Below are 19588 nucleotides of genomic sequence, written 5' to 3'. Positions count from 1 at the left end.
GTTTAAATTTCTCATGGCCTATTGGCAAAAATATTTATAATGAGCGGCACAATTTCTTTCTTTGTTTTTCCCCTCACAATTTGTACTTTCTGATTGTGCACAGGTGCTCATAATGTATTCGCTCATTTCATTGAATTGACTCAAGCATGGATATGGCACACAGCCGTTTGGCTCTTATATACCCTTGATGACTTAGGGGGTTGCATATTTCTTCACAGAGTGCAACCCCAGTAGATGTAGGACCTGATGGCCAATGTGACTTTATATGGCAACATCACCCTCAGGTTTTCAGGATTGAAGCACGCCATCTCATGTGTCAAAGTACGTACTTTGTTTCTTTTTTTTTTGTCTACATATACTAGCTCGAGACATGTAGGCAAAATTTACCTGCTGTGAGTTCAGTGCTGGGATTTGCCCCTTCCTGTTTTTTTCTATCTCTGCATATTTTTCACACTTAAATGTTTTAGATTTAATTTAGATGCTAATTTTAATATTAGACAAAGATAACCTGAGTAAACATAAAATGCCGTTTTTAAATAATGATTACAAATAGAGAAAACATGAAACAGTGGTAAACCTACTCAACCAAGAGGTCACAAAAGAACCCATACTAAAATGTAAAGAACTGGGGGCCTCACTTGCCTCAGTTAGGGTAATTGATTTCAGTTACCCTAGGAGAGACATTGAGAGAGTGTGATAGATGAGAGTGATCAGGGCCGGCTGAAGACTTAACGCCGCCTGGGGCGAAGTTTAAAACGCCGCCCCACCCCGCCGATGCCGGGGGGGGCATTTTAAACTTCGCCGACGCCATAATCTACGATCCCCCCCCGGTACTTACCTTTAAACAGTCCTGCGGCGAGTCTCCCTGCTCTGCCACGGTGCCGGCTTGTAATGCTGAGCGCCGGAAATTGACGTCACTTCCGGCGCTCTGCATTACAAGCTGGCACCGGGACCGAACAGGGAGACTCGCCGCAGAGGAGAGAGAGAGGGGCGCCGAGCGGGTAAGCGAAAACCACTCGGTGCCCCTCTCTCCTCCGCTTAAAAAAAAAAACAAAAAAAAAAGCGCTTGGGGCGGCAAAGTGCCGCCCCTTCTAAAGTGCCGCCTGGGGCAATTGCCCCAGTCTGCCCCATTATAGGGCCGGCCCTGAGAGTGATGGAGAACAAACCACTACAAATTTAGAACCCCGCATCAAAGAACCCCTACAAATTTCATTTGAACCAAAAAAGGTAGGAAACAAAATCATCATATATATCATCATTTCTAATAATAAAGTGTTTTATTTACACAATTTAATTTGTTAACATATTTTCTGTTGTTTATATAAACATAGCTTTTCAAACTATGGATATACACTGTGATATACTCATATCCAACAAAGAGATGAGATTCTGAGATCCCAGAAAAGAGGGAAATCAGGAAAAGAAAGCTACACAGGAGGATTGGAGACCCAAGGAGAGACTGTCCGACCAAAAACAGGGACACTTAGAAGATATGCAAGTGGGTGGCACTGCCAACTCTATTAAGAGTAGATACAACAAAAAGATGATACAGCACACCAGTAATGTGCCAACCCTCTTTTACTGCCCCGTGTTAATGGTTAAATATATAAAACTACTATGTCTTTGCTTTAGTGATGTTTGAGGTTGTTTTGAAGTTATAGAAATTTACAATGTGTATAAACAGCTGCTGAAGTTTCAGGTATTTATTAACTTCTTCAGCCGTGCACAACTTCTTTTGAGCACCAATATAATGCAAAAAAAAATAAAATATATCTATATCCAGTCCTGCTCTTCATTGTGATTTATATGTCTCTGTCGTTCACCATGGGCTCTGCTAGCCCAATATCCAGTGTACAGAATGTGTTTTTTTTTCAGAATACTGAGACATTCTGCCATTTCAGCAGAACAGAACAGACACAATGCAGCTGTCTAGTAATAAAATGGCACCAGGTTTCTTGTTGGCATCTGGTGAAAATAGCAAGCTATGACATTCTGACAGGTAATACTATTAAAAAAAATGGGAAAAGTGATAATGACCGCCTCCTTTGTCTATCTTCACCCTAAGATCAGTGTTGTGGAAAAAACACCCCTTAATTACAGCACCTAAAATAACTACCCTCCCAGTCTAATTACTAGTGTTAGTAACTGGATGTACAGAAACAATAGAGCACAACACAATGGGATCGTAACACTTTAACAAGGGAGTATGATTTTTTGTGAATTGTCCTCCTGCGGAATATGTGCAATATGCTATTGACAGCCCTGAGGAAGTCTTCTGAGGCATGAGACAGACCCACATAAGCACACATGCTCAGCTCAGTCAGTCAGTCACTTATTGAGACATTGCATATGGGAATATAGCTGTGCTGGGTAAGATGTGGTGACTCATTCTAAACAAATTGCACTGCAAGCTCATGCATAGAACATGTATTGGTCTATTAAATCTGTCCTTCTCAATTCAGGGAAAAGATAAAGATGACAGAGCCCTAGGGCTGTCTTCTTCCTAGCTTGGCCTCACAATTTAGACTCTCCTCCTCATTATATTACAAAACTTGAGGGTTTCATATTATAGTTACTAAGAGTCTAGTGACACCGAGACACAGGGGACACATACATGGTTTCCTGCACTCTTTTGACAAAGTATAATTGAAAGATGAGACAAATGGTCCATTTCCTCTGTTCTATTGCCATGTGAAACAATGATAAGAAACAGAGGAAGCCAATGGCCCATTAAATAACAATGACAAAGAGAGAGGCCAAGTACTTCATCAACAGGCAATTCTCATTCTCCTCACACCTGCAATACCCTCTGGTACTGGGATTGGTAAGAGTAACCACCATCTGTTGATTATTTCAATGACTCACTCACCATCGCCATTTAAATCTGCCAGAGTTGTGTAGCCCTGTTGCTAATGGTTTAATTTTATCATTTAACAAAATGCAATGGGAGTGAACAAAAGAAAAATCCAAAACCTATCAATAATTGGTGTGATCATCCTCCAAAACAGTTTTTTAAGGAACATGGCAGGTAGATGTTCCAAACATCTTGGAGAACCCCACAGTTATTCTGTGGATTCAGACAGCCTCAGTTGGTTCTCTCTCCTCATGTAATCCCAGACAGACCCAATTGTTGAGATCAGGGCTCTATGGGCCATCTTGTTCTTCTTTACGCTGAAGTTCTTATTGACTTTAGCTATATGTTTGGGGTCATGCTGTAGAATAAATGTGGGGCAAGTCAGATGCCTCCCTGGTGGTTTTGCATGATGTATAGATATCTACCTGTACTTCACAGTATCGAGGAGACCATTCATTCCCAACTATATATTTAAAAAATGGAGCCCTAAACTTGCATGGAATCGCTACCATGCTTCACTCCTTCTTGCACTGCTCTTCGGCAGACAAACTGCCTCCTGCTACATACAAATAATTTAAATTTTGGTTCTTCAGTCCAGAGCACCTATGTCAGCAGTGACGCAACCCGGAAGGGAATGCCCGATGTGGCTTCTGCTTTCAGGGGGGAGTCCAGGCTGTCAACAGCCTGATCTCCCGTGCAGCGGCAGGGATGTGTCCCTGTCGCTGCAAAAAGGACTGGATGTACCAGTACGTCCATAGGAGAGTCTTGGGATGAGTTTTTTGGATGTATCGGTACGTCCATAGGGGACTGAAGGGGTTAAGACCACTTCTGACTAGACTTCTCCTGTCTGTAGGTGAGTGTACCAGGTCCCACTGATTTCTGCAAAGGTAAATAAGCATGATATGTCTTTCATCAAGTTTCCTTGGCCGACCACTGCATCTATGGCCCTCAACATTGCCCGTTTCTATTGTTCCTCCTCAAAGCCTTGAAATATCTGCCTGGGAGAGACCTTGCTTATACGATATTACAAGATACTGGGTTTTGTTGCTGTGCTCGGTCTTGCCATGGTGTATAACTTTTGACATTAAACTACCTTCCATAACCTCACCTTGTTAGCAAGTTTGGCTGTTCCTTACCCAGTGTTATTGCCTTTACACAGCTATTCCTGTTTTAGCTAATGATTGTGTTGCAACCACCATATTACATTGATGATCATGAGAACCAGCTTGGTATAATTATTTAATCATAAACCTAACAATATGCCTACAAACTCCCTGACTTTGTGTAGGTGTAGAAGAATTACTGATGTTTTGAAGGCAAATTTTGGTCAAACCAAATATTAACTTGATTTAGATTAATGAAAAAAAAAAAATTAAAATGTCTATTTTTGAAAGCATTCTTACTTTAAAGGCATTTTTTTCACACCTGCCTGAAGTACTTAATCTTACTACATAGAATACACATTTGAGACCAATTTTAGTACACTTTATTTTCCTTTAGAAAGAAAATGTCTTATTTAATTATCTTAATAACACTGAATATTACCATATTCATTTTTTCAATAGAATACCATTAATTTAATTTCTTTTTCTTTGTTATATGAACGAAATCATGTGCAAAGCTACACACTTCTTTTGCCAGCCTAATAGACCTCTCTGTCAAATGTATACAATGTTGTCGCAAGTGACAAGTTAATTTTACATGCAATAAAACAGCTTGTAGGTTTCTGTACAATGGAGGAATTAGTTTCTATTTACAAGTCTATTTGTGCCGTGGGAACATGGATTTCAGAAGTAATTTGACAGGGGTCCGTCTGGAAACAAAATGATGATACTCTACTAAGGTCACATTACAAAGAAAATGCAAATTAATATAATGCTCCATAACTGTACAAAATATATGCTGATTAAAGACAATTAAGCCTGAATAATTCTGTGTATAATTCCATTTTATTATTTATGAATTTCAACAGTGAACCTTTCATGAGCAAGTTGTTCCACCTCAAACAGTTGTCTTGCATTCCGACTCATGAATCAACTTTTCTTCCATATTCCAAAGATGTGAGTTGTCATTTTGGTCCTATCCCAAGAGGAAGTTATGACTGCACACATGTCCTCCAGGCTTTTGAGATCTGCAGGCCTTGAAGACACCAATTATTCTCAGGCTACACATAATATAGTAGCTGGTTTGGGGCCAACAACAGCTGCCACCCAGATATGCAAGGTTCATTATTGCCTGAGGAACTTCTAGAGCAGGATTCACAGTACATGGGAAACAGAGAAATGAAAAGTATTGTTAACACATTTCCCTACAGAAATTTGTACAAAACTGAGCAAATGTACTGTATACTTATTTAAATAAGTATCATATTCACGAATAGACTTCTAGCTATATTTCTGAGATGTTCCCGTAGAATTCTGTCTGTTTCCCAACTGATACAGTGCCATGCACAAAGCTATACCAACACCCAAAAAACCTGTGGGATTCCAAGTGTAAAAAGTATCAGAGAAATGTGCATCTGGTTTACGTATACGTACTCACTGGCTATGCTTTGAGGTTCTGTCTATCTGTTAATAAACAAAACTCCCATACTTCCCAGAGCAAAACGCATACAATGATATTGGTCCTATGAGTTATGATTAACGTCCACCTTTGGTGCAATCTTATTAGAAATTTCAAATATAAAAGTTAGAGCCCTGCAAAGATACTTCCACCAAATCGCTACTACCAACTCAAATCAGATTCGTTTTGAAAATGTTGAATCTCATGGGCTGCTGTCTTCTTTCATTGATCGCCAGCAGGCCTCGCTCAGGACCAGAAAGGGATGGACACCCTAAAAAGCATACACATCTGGATTGGGGCATCTGGGTATGTCCTTGGCAAGCTAGGCTGGTTTTGGCGTGTCTATATCCTTACTTGTTTTGTGTGTTGGAAGTCCTTGTCTACGACTATAACAATGACTGTGTTAAATAAAACGACTGGGGTCTTTTCAAACCCTTATTTCATTGTGGTGTTTTTATTTACTTGGGTACCCGGGCCTGGCCGTTGAGTCGAAGCTGCATCTGTCATTAGTTTGATTTTATACACTTCCACTAGACACGTTGACAGGGCGAGTCAGACAGGATAAGTAGGATTCAGCAGCATTCAATAGAAGCTCTAGGATGGTTATTCCTAAAGTCATTTACACTCCAAATACACTGAATGTAGGACAGCTCAGTTTTCAAGCTTCCCTACATGGTACAGAACCTTTTTGGGCTGCGATGAGCACTGGCTTTAAAAAGGAGCAATTCTCTTTAACATGAGAGAGCACATGCAGGAATCTACCCTTGACTTCTCAGTGCCTGTTTCAAGCAGTCCTCTAGCATTTGCTGTAGGCCTTTATTTGAACTCGTAATAACTCTTCATCTTTTGATACGAGCTTTGGAGGGCACTCTGGAGTTCTGCTTTCTGAGAGATCATTATCTTACATATCTATTTGAAGTACCAAGTGCTTGTATATGACAAGTGCCAACAAATATATTCAACCACCTTTGTGTATGCAGTCATTGTTATGAATTTGTGATAAATATTGGCAGTATTAAAATTAATGTCATTCATTGAACTTCTTTGGTATAGGCAGTGAACTAGAGAATATGTAATGTTGTCCATAGATACTGTACGTGGCTCTTACATTTATGGTTACCAAAGTGCTTCTTAACATTGCTTGCTCACAGGGCCGGACTGGGAATGAAAAGCAGCTCTGGAAACATTTGGAGACCAGCCCCATATAGTTTGTCTCGTGGTCGAGCTCTTATACCCACCCCTTATACATACCCGAGTCACAATATTTGCCATACAAATAACTATAAAACATTATTTTTATCACATTATTTGTATTAAAATGCCAGAAAGCAAAAGTGTTAAAAGGCCCTAATAAATTAAATACATTACACATAATGGAATCAAAACATTTGCTACTGCAGTCCGGCCCTGCTTTCCCGCTATAATATTTACATTATGTGTGGGATTTGCATATTTTACCACAAACGTCAAGTTTTATGTCGGTACAGTATCATCGCATCAGACACCTTTGAACATTTTACAAACGTGCAGAGTAGTCACTAAGGGCAAGCTTCTAGACAGGGTCAGCAGATGGTTCCCAGGTGCGTTGGACAACTAGTAAAGCACTGCTAGTGCCGTCAGAGCTTTGGGATCTAGTCTCGTGTGGATCTAGTCTCGTGTGGGACAGCTCAGCTTCATTTTCTTCTACAAAAGACGCAACACCTTGTTTTTTTAAACTAGTAGTGAATGTATGAATGGGATCAAAACGACACAGAAATGCCACAAGTGGGTCACCTTCATATTACAATACATGGCCCTTGACTGAAGTTTTATGGAAATGTTCATCATGCACAATATAATCCTGTCTCTGTTTGTAAGAGAAATAACACTTGTGGCATATCTTCTGCGCCGTATTATTTTTATTATTATTATTAATGGTGCCGGAGGGCAAACTTCATAAAGAAAAATAGAAAACTAGAGAAATGGCTTGAAGCTGCTTTAGAAAATGTATGTTTTTCTTTTTTAGACAAGAGAATGGTACAAGGGGCAAATTCATGTCATATGTTTCCATCATATGGCAAGGCCACAATATATTTGTAAAAACCCAATAATATGCATATTCTAGGAGGAAAAGAATACAATTTTATTTCTATATTAAGAATATTCAAACATTATCTAATTAAGCATCATTATGCAACATGTTCACTATTTTAGGAGCTATAACCTATTGTTGGAGCTAACAACAACCTAGACTAAACGTCTGGTCAAATTGAAAGCATTCTTGGTTACTAGTTACCCCAAAGAAGCTTCAGAAAGAAAATACTCCTCCATTCTTTTAAGGTGTTCAGATGCACCATGTATTCAGAAATAGCAAACAAATATTGCTTTGATGGTGCATAACACCTACTAAATTTAATATTTCCAACACTGTTCATGAGTTGATCGCAGAGGGTAGAATAAGGGTTTTTAAGCCATACTTACCCTAGCCACAACGTTCCAACTACCCCAGAAACACCTTAGCTTGGATTTATCCCAATGAAGCTACACAAGGCTACATTTATTATTATTTGTAAAAAAAAGTACCATGGAGAAAATTAAGACACTGAGTTTTCTTAGTCATGTATATTAAATGTATATGAAAATCATGAAATACTTGACACATTTTATTAATGATAAAGTTGCTGTGTATGAAAAAAATAGTCTCCCTCTATGGTTATATGACTCAGTATAATGATATACGATAACACACGATGACATATGTGCTTTATACCATTACGTTGAAGATAACCATGTTACTGAGCTCTGTAACATGCATTGTCTATTATATCCGGGTACTCTTTTTGATGGAAATATTAAATGAAACTGAACTGTCATTTTCTTTCTTTCTCGAGATCTGGATGTTTTGCTAGCAAATAACCAGGTTGCTTCTGGTGCTCATATATTATGTGACATCCTACCTTTCAATAAGATTCTAAATAAGGTCCACTGCTGCAATCATATAATAAGAGAGAATAAAACCTCTATGAAGACAATGCTACTTGTAGACAAAAGCTTTCTGGCTCCTTGCTGACTGGGGACAAATGACCTTCAAACTTTTTTAAAGGTCAACAGGCTCAGAGGCAACTTTCACCGTTTCTTGTTTAATCTGTATTGACAGATTGCACACGATGTTTGGTTTGTATGAAATTTCTGTATTCTGTATACATTCCACTTTACCTAAATTTTGATATTATCGGATTGGCACAGAGTGGTCTCCTGGAATGCACCGCAAAAATAGTTTGGAAAGATGGAAAAAGGGCAAACCCAGTTATTTTGTTTGCTCTGCAGCATCGTTCCTTGGTCTGCCCCTAATACCTGGAGATAGCCAGTGAATTATAGCACTTGAGATTTCTTATCAGCTGGTGGCAAGGACAGAAAATACATTGCATTTATGCTGCTTAGCATCCCTATGGCAACCAGAATTCCAGCAAAACCCTCTTTTAGCAAAGAGGCCGGAACACTTTGCTCTAGAACAGAAAAGTGGAATCAGCTGAATGAGTACTTAAATACTCAATACAAACATCTACAATACCCAAGATATAACATTTTATGCAAACCCAGCTAAAACGGTATTGTAGAGAAAAAAAAGAATCTCTTAATACATGTGGTTTATTATTTCTATATAAAATGAACATATTCATTTTTTTTTCACCTGCATTTAGTTGTGGATGCTTGTTTAGGGGCAGAAACCTCACTTTTTCACCAAACAATGGGTGATAGATATGATTGGTTTTCTTAAATAATATGTACCAAATCACCTTATTTTAAGGCTGTAACGCAGCTTAAGATGAGCCAAGGTTTTTTACATGCTAACTGATGGCATGCCAAGGTCTAAAGAAAGGTTTATGTGAAAATCGAGCTGGGCCGTCATAGGAAAAGACTATGATGTCCCCCGCAGTTAGATTCTAAGAAAAAATGAATAGAGTGTGACCCTGATGAAAATTAGTCATGCCGACTTATGTTAAATGTATGGTTTCTATGTGCTTAGAAATGCGCTTTATTGCATTCTTTTGTTAATGGAGTTAGAAAATAAGACTTCTTTCTCATTTTCTTCCTCCCCCTGACTGTCGCAACTGAAACCATGAAGGTACACATGGCCACTAGCTGCAACAGTGTAAGTCCCTGCTGTACAGCCGTGTGTATACAGTTGGAGGCTACATGTATGTATGCTGCCCAGGCTGATCTTAATACTGTGTCTAGCTATCTTTTTTAAACGTTAGAAAAGAGGAAGAAGAGAGAATCCAGTCCCAATGAGAGAGGGAAGGAAAGAGTGTCAAAGAGAGACCGTCTTTAGTAGACAGCCACTCGAGAGGTTTCATGCAATAAATACCGCAGATATACGTTAACATACATACAACCTCCGGCCCGTCTGATCATCAGTCTGTGATGCTATATATATATTGTAACATGATCAGACAGGAGGGAGGCATGCAACAGAGCCAAAACATTGGTCACTCTTACAGTGTGTATCTGTGTAAAGAGGTTACCAGGAAACAAAACAGAAGCATCTGTAGACTGGCAAAAAAAGAATATTACGCACCACTTTTAAGACATATTCTTAATGTGAACAGAAAGAAAATATAATGGAATATACATGCAGTTTACATGTGTATGTATGCATGTATGTATGTACAGTGGTAAGAACAAATAAGTGAACCGTTTGGAATTAACAGCATTTATGTATAGATGTATTTTAAAATATGAAATGATCTTCATCTAAATTACAATAATGAACAAACACAATCTGTTTTAAGTAATAACACGCAATTTATTGTGAACCCCTAGACCAATCAGTTAATTGGAGTCAAGAGTTAGCAAACCTGGAGTCCAATCAATGAAACTGGATTGGAGATGTGTTTTAGAGCTACTTTTACATAAAAAACACTCAAACATTTTGAGTTTGCTATTCTTAAGAAGCATCTGCTGATATGAGCCATGCCTCACAAAACAGAAATCTTAGAAGACCTACAATCAAGAATCTTTGATTTGCATAAAGCTGGAAAGGGTAACAAAGTAATCTCAAAGAGTTTAAATGTTCATCAGTCCACAGTTACACAAAATGTTTATAAATGGAGACGATTTAGTAAAGGGGTGTCTTCCAAGAAGCGGGCGCCCAGCCAAGATGACCCTAGAGGAACAGCTAAAGGCTTGAAGGAATCATTGGAACTAGTTAACATCTCTGTTCAGGGCAGGGCAAGCGGCCTTTCCACAATTCCTCAGCGCTCCCTTCTGCCACCTGCCTTGATGCGGCCCAGACTGCGAGGCCTCTGACTTGGTTGCATGGGGCGCTTGATCCTAAATGCCGGAATATGACATCATATCCCGGGGCTCAGCAGTGAAGCTGCGCGCAACCACAAAAGAGCAGAGTGACAGAGGCCTAGCGCTCCCACCACAGGATACCAGCAAGGTAAGTGAATAAGAAAAGGGGTAGATAGTGAGAAAGAATATCAAAATAAATAAAGATAAACATAAAGGAGAGAGATAATGAGGAGGATAAAGAAAGGTGGTAGTTCCCATTCTAGGTGCTGGGCGAGTCTGCGGATGGAATCTGGGTGCTGAGCAAGTGGTTTGGATGTGACTTGGGGTCTGGGCAAACCCTATTAGTGGAATCTAGGCGCTAGGCAAGTCCCGTGGATGCAATCTGGGTGCAGGGCTGGCCTTTGGGGTGTGTAACCTGTGATCTATGCCTGCTATGTGGGTCAATGAATACTAATGTACATTTTTCCCTTGATCGCACTTTGGTATTTTTTTTTTTTTTTGTCTTACTTTGTTAAGACCAAATATTCTTAATTGTGCATTCTGATGGGCCAACCTTTTTATAGTTTATTTTAGCTGGTCGTTTTATATATTTAACGGGCCCTTCGTAATGTTAATTATTGGACAAGTTTTACCTTCAACTACTTGGTGTACTTCTGAGTTTAGATCCCAATGTTGTTGAATGGATTAAGGAGTGGCTGAGTAACAGAAAACAGAGGGTTGTAGTCAATGGCGTATATTCAGAACAAGGTCTTGTTACCAGTGGGGTACCTCAGGGATCTGTACTTGGACCCATTCTCTTTAATATTTTTATTAGTGATATTGCAGAAGGTCTTGATGGAAAGATATGTCTTTTTGCTGACGACATAAAAAAAAATTGCAACAGGGTTGATGTTCCTGGAGGAAGAAGCCAAATGGCAAATGATTTAGGTAAACTCGAAAAATGGTCAGAGCTGTGAGAACTGGCATTTAATATGAATAAATGAAAAGTAATGCACCTGGGGTATAAAAACCCAAGGGCAGAGTATAGAATATTTGGTACTGTCCTAACCTCAACGTGGTAGGTAGACAATGCAGTAGAGCAGCAGGTAATGCTAGCAGAATTCTTGGTTGTGTTGGAGAACTTCCGAGTACTTCTATACCTTGGGGTTCCAAATTACGTAGATATATTTATCGAGCGGTCCGAGAGAAATCAGACACACAGACAAGAGTGTTTGTATAATAAGATTCCTGTTTATTATGACGCATTATGGATATTTATAAAATCATACCGGAAATAACACCCTATCCTAAACCAATCATAATACATAAAATAGTTCTATGCCCTTATTAGTAAACATATTTATACAACTAATAGCGTAGAAGGTCAGGATGATGTATCCAGATAAACCTTGGGCTTAGTACCCAAACAAACTGGTATTATCAGTAGTTAGTGGAAATATTCGGTTCAGGAGAACAGAATATGGGACATAGGTCATCCTGTATTCTTCCGCAGTTGTATAGCGAGAGGTATTGGCAGTAGAAAGAGGGAAGTGCTCATGCCGTTGTACAGATCACTGGTGAGACCTCACTTGGAGTATTGTGTACAGTACTGGAGACCGGATCTCCACAAGGATATAGAAATGTTGGAGAAAGTGCAGAGAAGGGCTACTAAAATGGTTCATAAGTTTTATCCTGTAAGGTCAAAGTACCTCAATTTCGCTTACTATAGAGCTGAATATGTGGGACTGCAATGCCTTTTAACCTATTAGTGGTTGGCTAATCACTGTGTTTTGAGTATTTGCTTCGTTGTATGCACAGATTGGTCATTTTAGCAACACCCAAAAATCGGTATTTAAATGTTTTTAAGTTAAGCTTCCATTCTTGTCTTCTTTGTGTATATCCCACCTACCGGTGTCTCATTAATGGCATCCAGAGAGCGATTTAAATTGCAAGTCTCACTGACTATACTCTATGGTAAGCAATTTATCCAGGTTTGAATTAGATAGGACTCACCAAAATTGGTGGGCTAAGCAATATATGACCATATAGTATGTTGAAAACTCCAATGCTTACACATCAGACAGGTGCATTTAAATAACATTTGTAAGGTGTGCACTGATTCCTTGTTTTATCTTTATAATGCTAGATTAAATAGATTAATACACACAAACTAGAATGTTTTAAATATTTAGAATATAAAAAGTAAAGACAAATCAAATTGGGACACCTGTGTGATGGTGTGGCTAGAGCCAGAGATAGGCAAGGCCAGAGCTAGCAGTAATACGGTCTAGAGGTGTGACTAGCCGCCCACCTTTATCTGACAAACTAGCGTGAGGTATACAACTGCAAAGTGTGGTAGCCATGTGATTGCTGTAACAGAAGTCTGTGCTTCAACATTTTGTTTTTTGGTGAGGGACTGGATGTGAGGGATGAAGGAGAGAGCAGATTCAAGTATGACACCAAGGCAGCAAACTTGGTCTGTGGGTTGGATAGTGGAATTGTCAACAGTAATAGAGATGTCGGGAATTGTGGACAGAGGGGATGGCAGAATAGTCTTGAAGATATTGAGCTTTAGGTAATGGGATGCCATCCATGACGCAATTCCAAAAAGACAGTCGGTGAGACAAGTTAAAAGAGAGGGTGAAAGGTCCGGAGAGGAAATGTAGATTAGGTTCTCCTCAGCGTATAGGTGGTACTGGAAGCCAAAAGGAAGAGTTGTAGATGGATGAAAGTAGAGGCCCAAGAACCAAGCCCTGAAAAACACCTACAGATAGTGGTAGGGGAGAGGAACAAGTTCCAGCAAAGGAGATACTAAACGTATGTAACAGAGGTATGATTTGAGCTAGGAAATCCCATGTCCCTCTTTAGGACCCAAATCCCTCTTTCCTCTCCTGTTCAGTAGTGTTTTATAGCTCAAAGGTCACAATGCTGTATATAGAAACAATGTAAATAAATAATACATTTCTTTTCTTCCAAATGCCCAACTCCATTACAATAGCTTTCAATGGGTAACAAAGTCACATAAATAGTCTTGGTAAAGCTGTCTCCCTGGCCACACCTCAAACCACATGGTTTTCAAACAAAAGTGTCCCTCTTTGGTCATTTGAAATTCTCACAAGCATATAGCCGATGGTGGGACTGCCTTTGAGAAAAGTAAACTACAGATGCGATCTGAATATTAATCTGTACCAGTCTATCCCAGCTAAATCTCTTATGTTTGAAAAATGGTTCAAATAACCCAGTAAGTTTGTGTTGTGAATTTGCACTGTAAGCTGTGTCTCCTCTGCACTTGTCAAGCTAGTTAAAGGGATTTTATGCCTCCTAACACTTTTAATAGGCAAAGATTGGCATTTTAGTTGTTACCGAGAGCTCTTCCTCTTCTATAGGGAACAGTTTTGTCAGAGGGCAGGGCTAGCCACCCACAGGGAAGGGCTAGTTATCAATAAGACTCCCATTGCATTGAGTTGGCTTGGAGCGGGAGGATAATTGGTTGGACTGTGGGTGTGATTAAGCATCACTACATTACCCCAGAGAAAGCACAGAGACCCCAGGAGACCCAGAGAAGCAGCACTTTACTGAGAGACATTGGGTCAAACCCAGAGAGTTGTAACCTATAATGGTTAGAGGTGTGAGTAAGGGCAAGGGTTTACTGTTTTTTTTCCTCCTTTATAGCTATTTACACAGGTGTTATTTTCTGTTTATACAGGTGTGTCTTCTAAGGTCGTAGAGCAACGACACTCATCCCCAATAAGCATTCTGCCCTTCATGAAATAGAGAAATCATGGGAAGAAATTCAGATGTCAATCCTAAAAAGGGACACTTTGGGGTTATGTGGGAGAGCATTGGCAGAGGCCAGAATAGCACCCTAGGTTAGGGTGGTTTGAATATTTTGGGTCATTGTCCAAAGCTTGTTTTTCTCTTTTTGGGTTTGGTTTGCACCTCCACATTTAACCACAAAGTTGTCTTAAGTTATGAGTAGTTTAGGCAATGTTTAATTGGGTGCTTTCTGTGCTCCTTTCATCGAATTTCAATGCAAAGTCTTATGGGAAATGTGTGTTGGCCAGGACTGGATAACAAACAATGTTTGGGCAACTATACTACTAGGGCATTCGGCCAAGCTTGGGCTAAAGGTTGCCAGCCCTCCCCAGCAGGTATGCACTTATCAACAGCAGTCTTCACCTGGTGCATCAGTTTGTCTTGGTTGCTCAATTTTAATTTTGTCATACCCTTTGAATTTACGTACTGTAGAAGCACTGTGTAAATTGTTGATGCGCCATAACATTACAAGCACTGACAGGTGACATGAAAAACACTGATAATCTTTATATCATGGCACCTATCAGTTGATGTGTTAGAAGCAAGACAATTGGGCAACTGTAAGAATCTGAGCCACTTTGAGGGCTAAATTGCAATGCTAGATGACTGGGTCAGAGCATCTCATTGTAGCTCTTGTGGATTACTCACGGCCTGCTATGGTCAGTGCATATCAAAAGGGGCCCAATGAAGGAAAAGTGGTGAACTGCCATAGGCAGCCAAGGCTCATTGTTGAACGTGGAGGTGACAAAGGCTGACCTGCATGGCCAAATGAATGCTGGTTATGATAGAAAGGTGTCGGAACACACAGAGCATCATAGTTTGTTGTGCATAGGGCTGCGTAACCGCAGACCAGTCAGGGTGGCAATGCGAGCATAAGAACTGGACCACAGAGCAATGGAAGAAGGTGGCCTAGTCTGACAAATCATGTTTTCTTTTGCCTCATGTGGGTGGCAGGGTACGTGTGCATCGCTTACCTGACGAAGAAACGACACCAGGATGCACTATTGGAAGAAGGCAAACCAGCGGAAGCAGTGTGATGTTTTGGACAATGTTCTGCTGGGAAATCTTGGGTCCTGCCATTCATGTGGACATTACTTTGACACATACCACCTGCCTAAGCATTGTTGTGGACCATGTGCACAGTATTCCCTGATGGAATTGGCCTCTTTCAGCAGGATAATGCGCCCTGCCACAAAGCAAGAACGGTTCAGGAATGGTTTGAGGAACACAACGAGTTCAAGGTGTTGACTTGACCTCCAAATTCCCCAGAATGTGCAGGACAAACAACTCTAATCCATGGAGAACCCTCCTCGCAACTTACAGGACTTAGAAGGCCTGCTGCCACCAGATACCACCTTCAGAGATCTAGTGGAGCCCATGCCGTCAGGGCTGTTTTGGTGGTAAAGGGAGACCTACACAATGTTATGGCTGATATTTTTCCCTTCTATGGTATACAGATTCATAGTTTGCAATCTTTATTCACTACCTTCCACAATTGGAGATGAGGAACTCAATAATAGTACTTTTTTCATTTAGTAATTACAATCCCCTATAGCACCCCCAGCTTTTTTGACACCTCATTAAAAGTATTTTCTATTAAAAAAAATTATATAATCATTTAAGCATTTTCTGATAAACATAATGTTCCCTGTTTGTGCTGGAGCGCTAGACCTTGACAATGCAGCTGCGTCACAAAGTGCAATATAGAGCTAGCAGGAGAGCGGCTAATCAGAGAGCTGCATTTCTTTAACTCCACAGGGTGCAGCATGCTAGAGAATAAAGCCATGTGATGTGTGTGAGCGCACAGGCCTGTTCATTCTACAGTCATCTTAAAAGATTTTTTTCATAAAGAAAATGAAAAAGTGACTTGACCTTGGAGCTCCAGCGGAGACAAGTAATTAACATCTCTTTTCGTTCTTTCAAGTGTTAACTGGCCCAGTTCACTGGGACTTAGTGAAGTGGAAGCCACAAACACACATGCAATCAGTTGCTCGAGGAGGGCAAAAGCCATTTCACATTGACAACCCCTATATGTGTTTTTGTTCCTGCTATAGGCACGTAATGGGGGTAATTATTTTAGGTTAACAAGGACAACACCAAATGGACATACTGAAAGACCACTGCTCTTCAGGGATGCATTTTCTATTCAGAAAAATTGTGATTATCAAGACAAGGTTTTATTTTTTTTTTGCTGTCAGACTAGCCTGCAAGTGTAAGGCAAAGGAATAAATCCATTTTATTCTTTCAATAGAAAGAAGAAAAAGCCCACAACAGAACAAGGACCACTGCAATATGTAGAAAGAATAAAGAATGCCATTCTTTTGCAATGTGAGTGCACAGGGTTAATTTTTTCCTTGGGCTTATAAGCTGTCTGTAATATTCACCCAAGGGCATAATACTAGTGACCCAAAGCACAATATTCAATGAAAACTGAATTGAAAACGCGTGGGGAACCCATGAAGAATCCAATCAAGGCATAAATTCTGCCTAAAAATATTTTAAATATGAGGTAGAAGAGAATTCTGATTATTATAAGAATAAATGCTATTTTTGACACAATAGTTCCACAATTATGTCCTTTGATGGTAAAAAAAATAGTCTGCGTCTGGATTTGATCTTCTACCCCGCCACCAGGGGAGAACGGATTGGCAGTGCATGAACGCAGGCTCCAAAAGGAGTGAACATTCACAAGAGCAGAGATCCAGCCCTCACCAAACCCGGAGACTCAACACAGGACGCTTGAACTCACTAAAACAGGAAACCAATGAAGCAAACTCAAGTTTCCATCGCTGATCTATGAAAATAATCATCACACTCTCTTAACCCATGACTGTTAGCAGCTGCCAGATGAAAACGTGGATTATAAAGTTAAAGCCGAGTATTTTAACATTTGAGTTAAGTGCTAAAGTGACATGCCAGACATATTTGATGGCTATCATACCTGCATGTCCCTTTACATTTTTGTGGCGTCTTGCTTGCTAATGACCCATACACACACTTAATCCTTTCTCCAACTCCAGCTATTTTCCTCACACGAGATGTGTGCGGCTTAACATCTCCATGCGTGTGATAAAGCTGGGGACGGTTCACATGTGCGAAAATGTCCTGTTTATATGTGCGAAAAGCTTTGCCATTTATGACAAATAGCTATCAGAGGCAAGAATCATTGGACCATGGAGGAAAAAAGGCAGCTTCAGCAGCAGGGCTGCAGTTTCCCCCTGAGGTGTTTTTTTAGAGAAGGTGTCAGGGACAGTAAACTGTGCCTTTAAGTTTAGTGTAAGCTGCAGGGTTCAGGTGTATGTGATGGAAACAAACATGCAGAGTTCATGTTATGCCCCTACAAAGCATCTGTTGTACAGGAATTAGGCCTGTGAGTACAGCCCTGCAAGTCATATTCCAAGTCACCATCTCTTACTTAATGGCTTTACCAGTCTGACACAATTACGGATCATATTCAGCTAAGATATTTTATAACATTTGGAATAAACTCCCCCCACCCCATTGTCTATGTAACCCCAGCCTTTGACAGTCTGCAGACAAATGACCCTGTGAAATACATTTAGGAACGTGGTGCGTTATTGTATAAAGCCACCGAAACATGGCCTGATAAACGAGGAAAACAAAAAAATTGCCCTCATCGAACATTGGTGGAAACAAACTGTTTATAGCAAATTATAGCGTTTATTTTGTTGATACGTTCTTTACAGAGTGTGAACAAATATATAAAAAAACCCACAGCATTTGTTAAAATCAGATTATGAGTGGGGGGGAGGGGAGAATGTATAGCAGTTTGTGAACAGGCGTTTCAACATGTTAAAATTAATAGTTAATATAGACACAAACTTTGGGTAGTTCCAGGCTCGAATAGCAAAACAAAAACAGCTTTTTGGTGCTTGGATAGAGAACTAGAGTGCCATTATTATTCTGTTCACTGCCCCTTTGCCTTCAGTTTCCATGGTGACAAGCAGAACCAGGCCTAACACGTTTTGCGCATGGCTGAGGGTGGCTGCAGTTGCCAGGGACAACCCATCGAGGTTGGATGGCCTTTTTTCCAGATTACAGCACTCAAAAGGTAGAAAGGAGCAAGTCGTGGCGGTCTCACACTTCTAGAACAAACTGCAGCCGTCTGACAGTTAACGGTGCATTAACCATTTTGACCACAACTCAATACGTAGCGGGATTTCTGCTAAAGAAAATCAATCGTCCCGATTACAGGAAAAAAAAAAAAAAAGTGTACAAGCATTTTTTTTTTTTATACCAGCAAGGTGAGCAAGAGTCAGACAGCCGTACACAGTTAATCACAATTTAATTACAAGGGCCCAAGTACAGGGAACATCTTGTTCATTATCACTATATGGAACCGGGAGGCAAAATAAAAAAGGTAATCAGAAATCTCATCTGCCGTTTGAAATCATGGGGATCCTTGTATAGCAGACATGCCAGATAAGATGTACTCCTAAATAGATTATTATATATGATATATATGTAATATATAATTTTGTGTATATAAATAATATACACAACCAAAACGTTTGGAGTCACCTGTTTTCACAGACAAGGAAATTCTAGCTGCGTGATGTAATCGGAAAATGGTTTTCTAATGATGAATTAGCCTTTTCAAACTGGATCAGCTAACACAATGTGCCATTGGAACACCGGAGTGATGGGAGTTATAAGGCGCCTCTGTACGCCTATATGATATTCCATTAAAAATCGTCTGCTGCCACCTGCAATAGTCATTTACATCATTAGCAACATCTATACTGTATTTCTAATCCATCTGATGTTATTTTAATGGACAAAAGTGACCTCAAACTTTTGAATAGCAGTATATATAAAACAAAACAAAAAAAAATACAAAACTAATAACTGCTCAGTGCAAAGCAATGGAATACATCTTATTCTGGCACACGGAAGCTGACCAAGGAGTAAAACCTTCCAATAAATGGCCAGGGCAGTAGACAATACAGACTATAGGGATAAGGGCAGATCAAATAGCCAGAGCATTAAAAGAAACTGTTGTGTCAAGCTTACCACCAACAGCAATTTACATTTAATGCTAACAATCGCCTAACATTCCTTTTTTGTTGTTTTATGCCA

Source organism: Spea bombifrons, chromosome 6 (assembly GCF_027358695.1).
Source record: "Spea bombifrons isolate aSpeBom1 chromosome 6, aSpeBom1.2.pri, whole genome shotgun sequence".
Lineage (NCBI taxonomy): Eukaryota > Metazoa > Chordata > Amphibia > Anura > Pelobatidae > Spea > Spea bombifrons.
The sequence above is the reverse complement of the archived record's forward strand: the minus strand, read 5'-3'. Positions refer to the sequence as shown.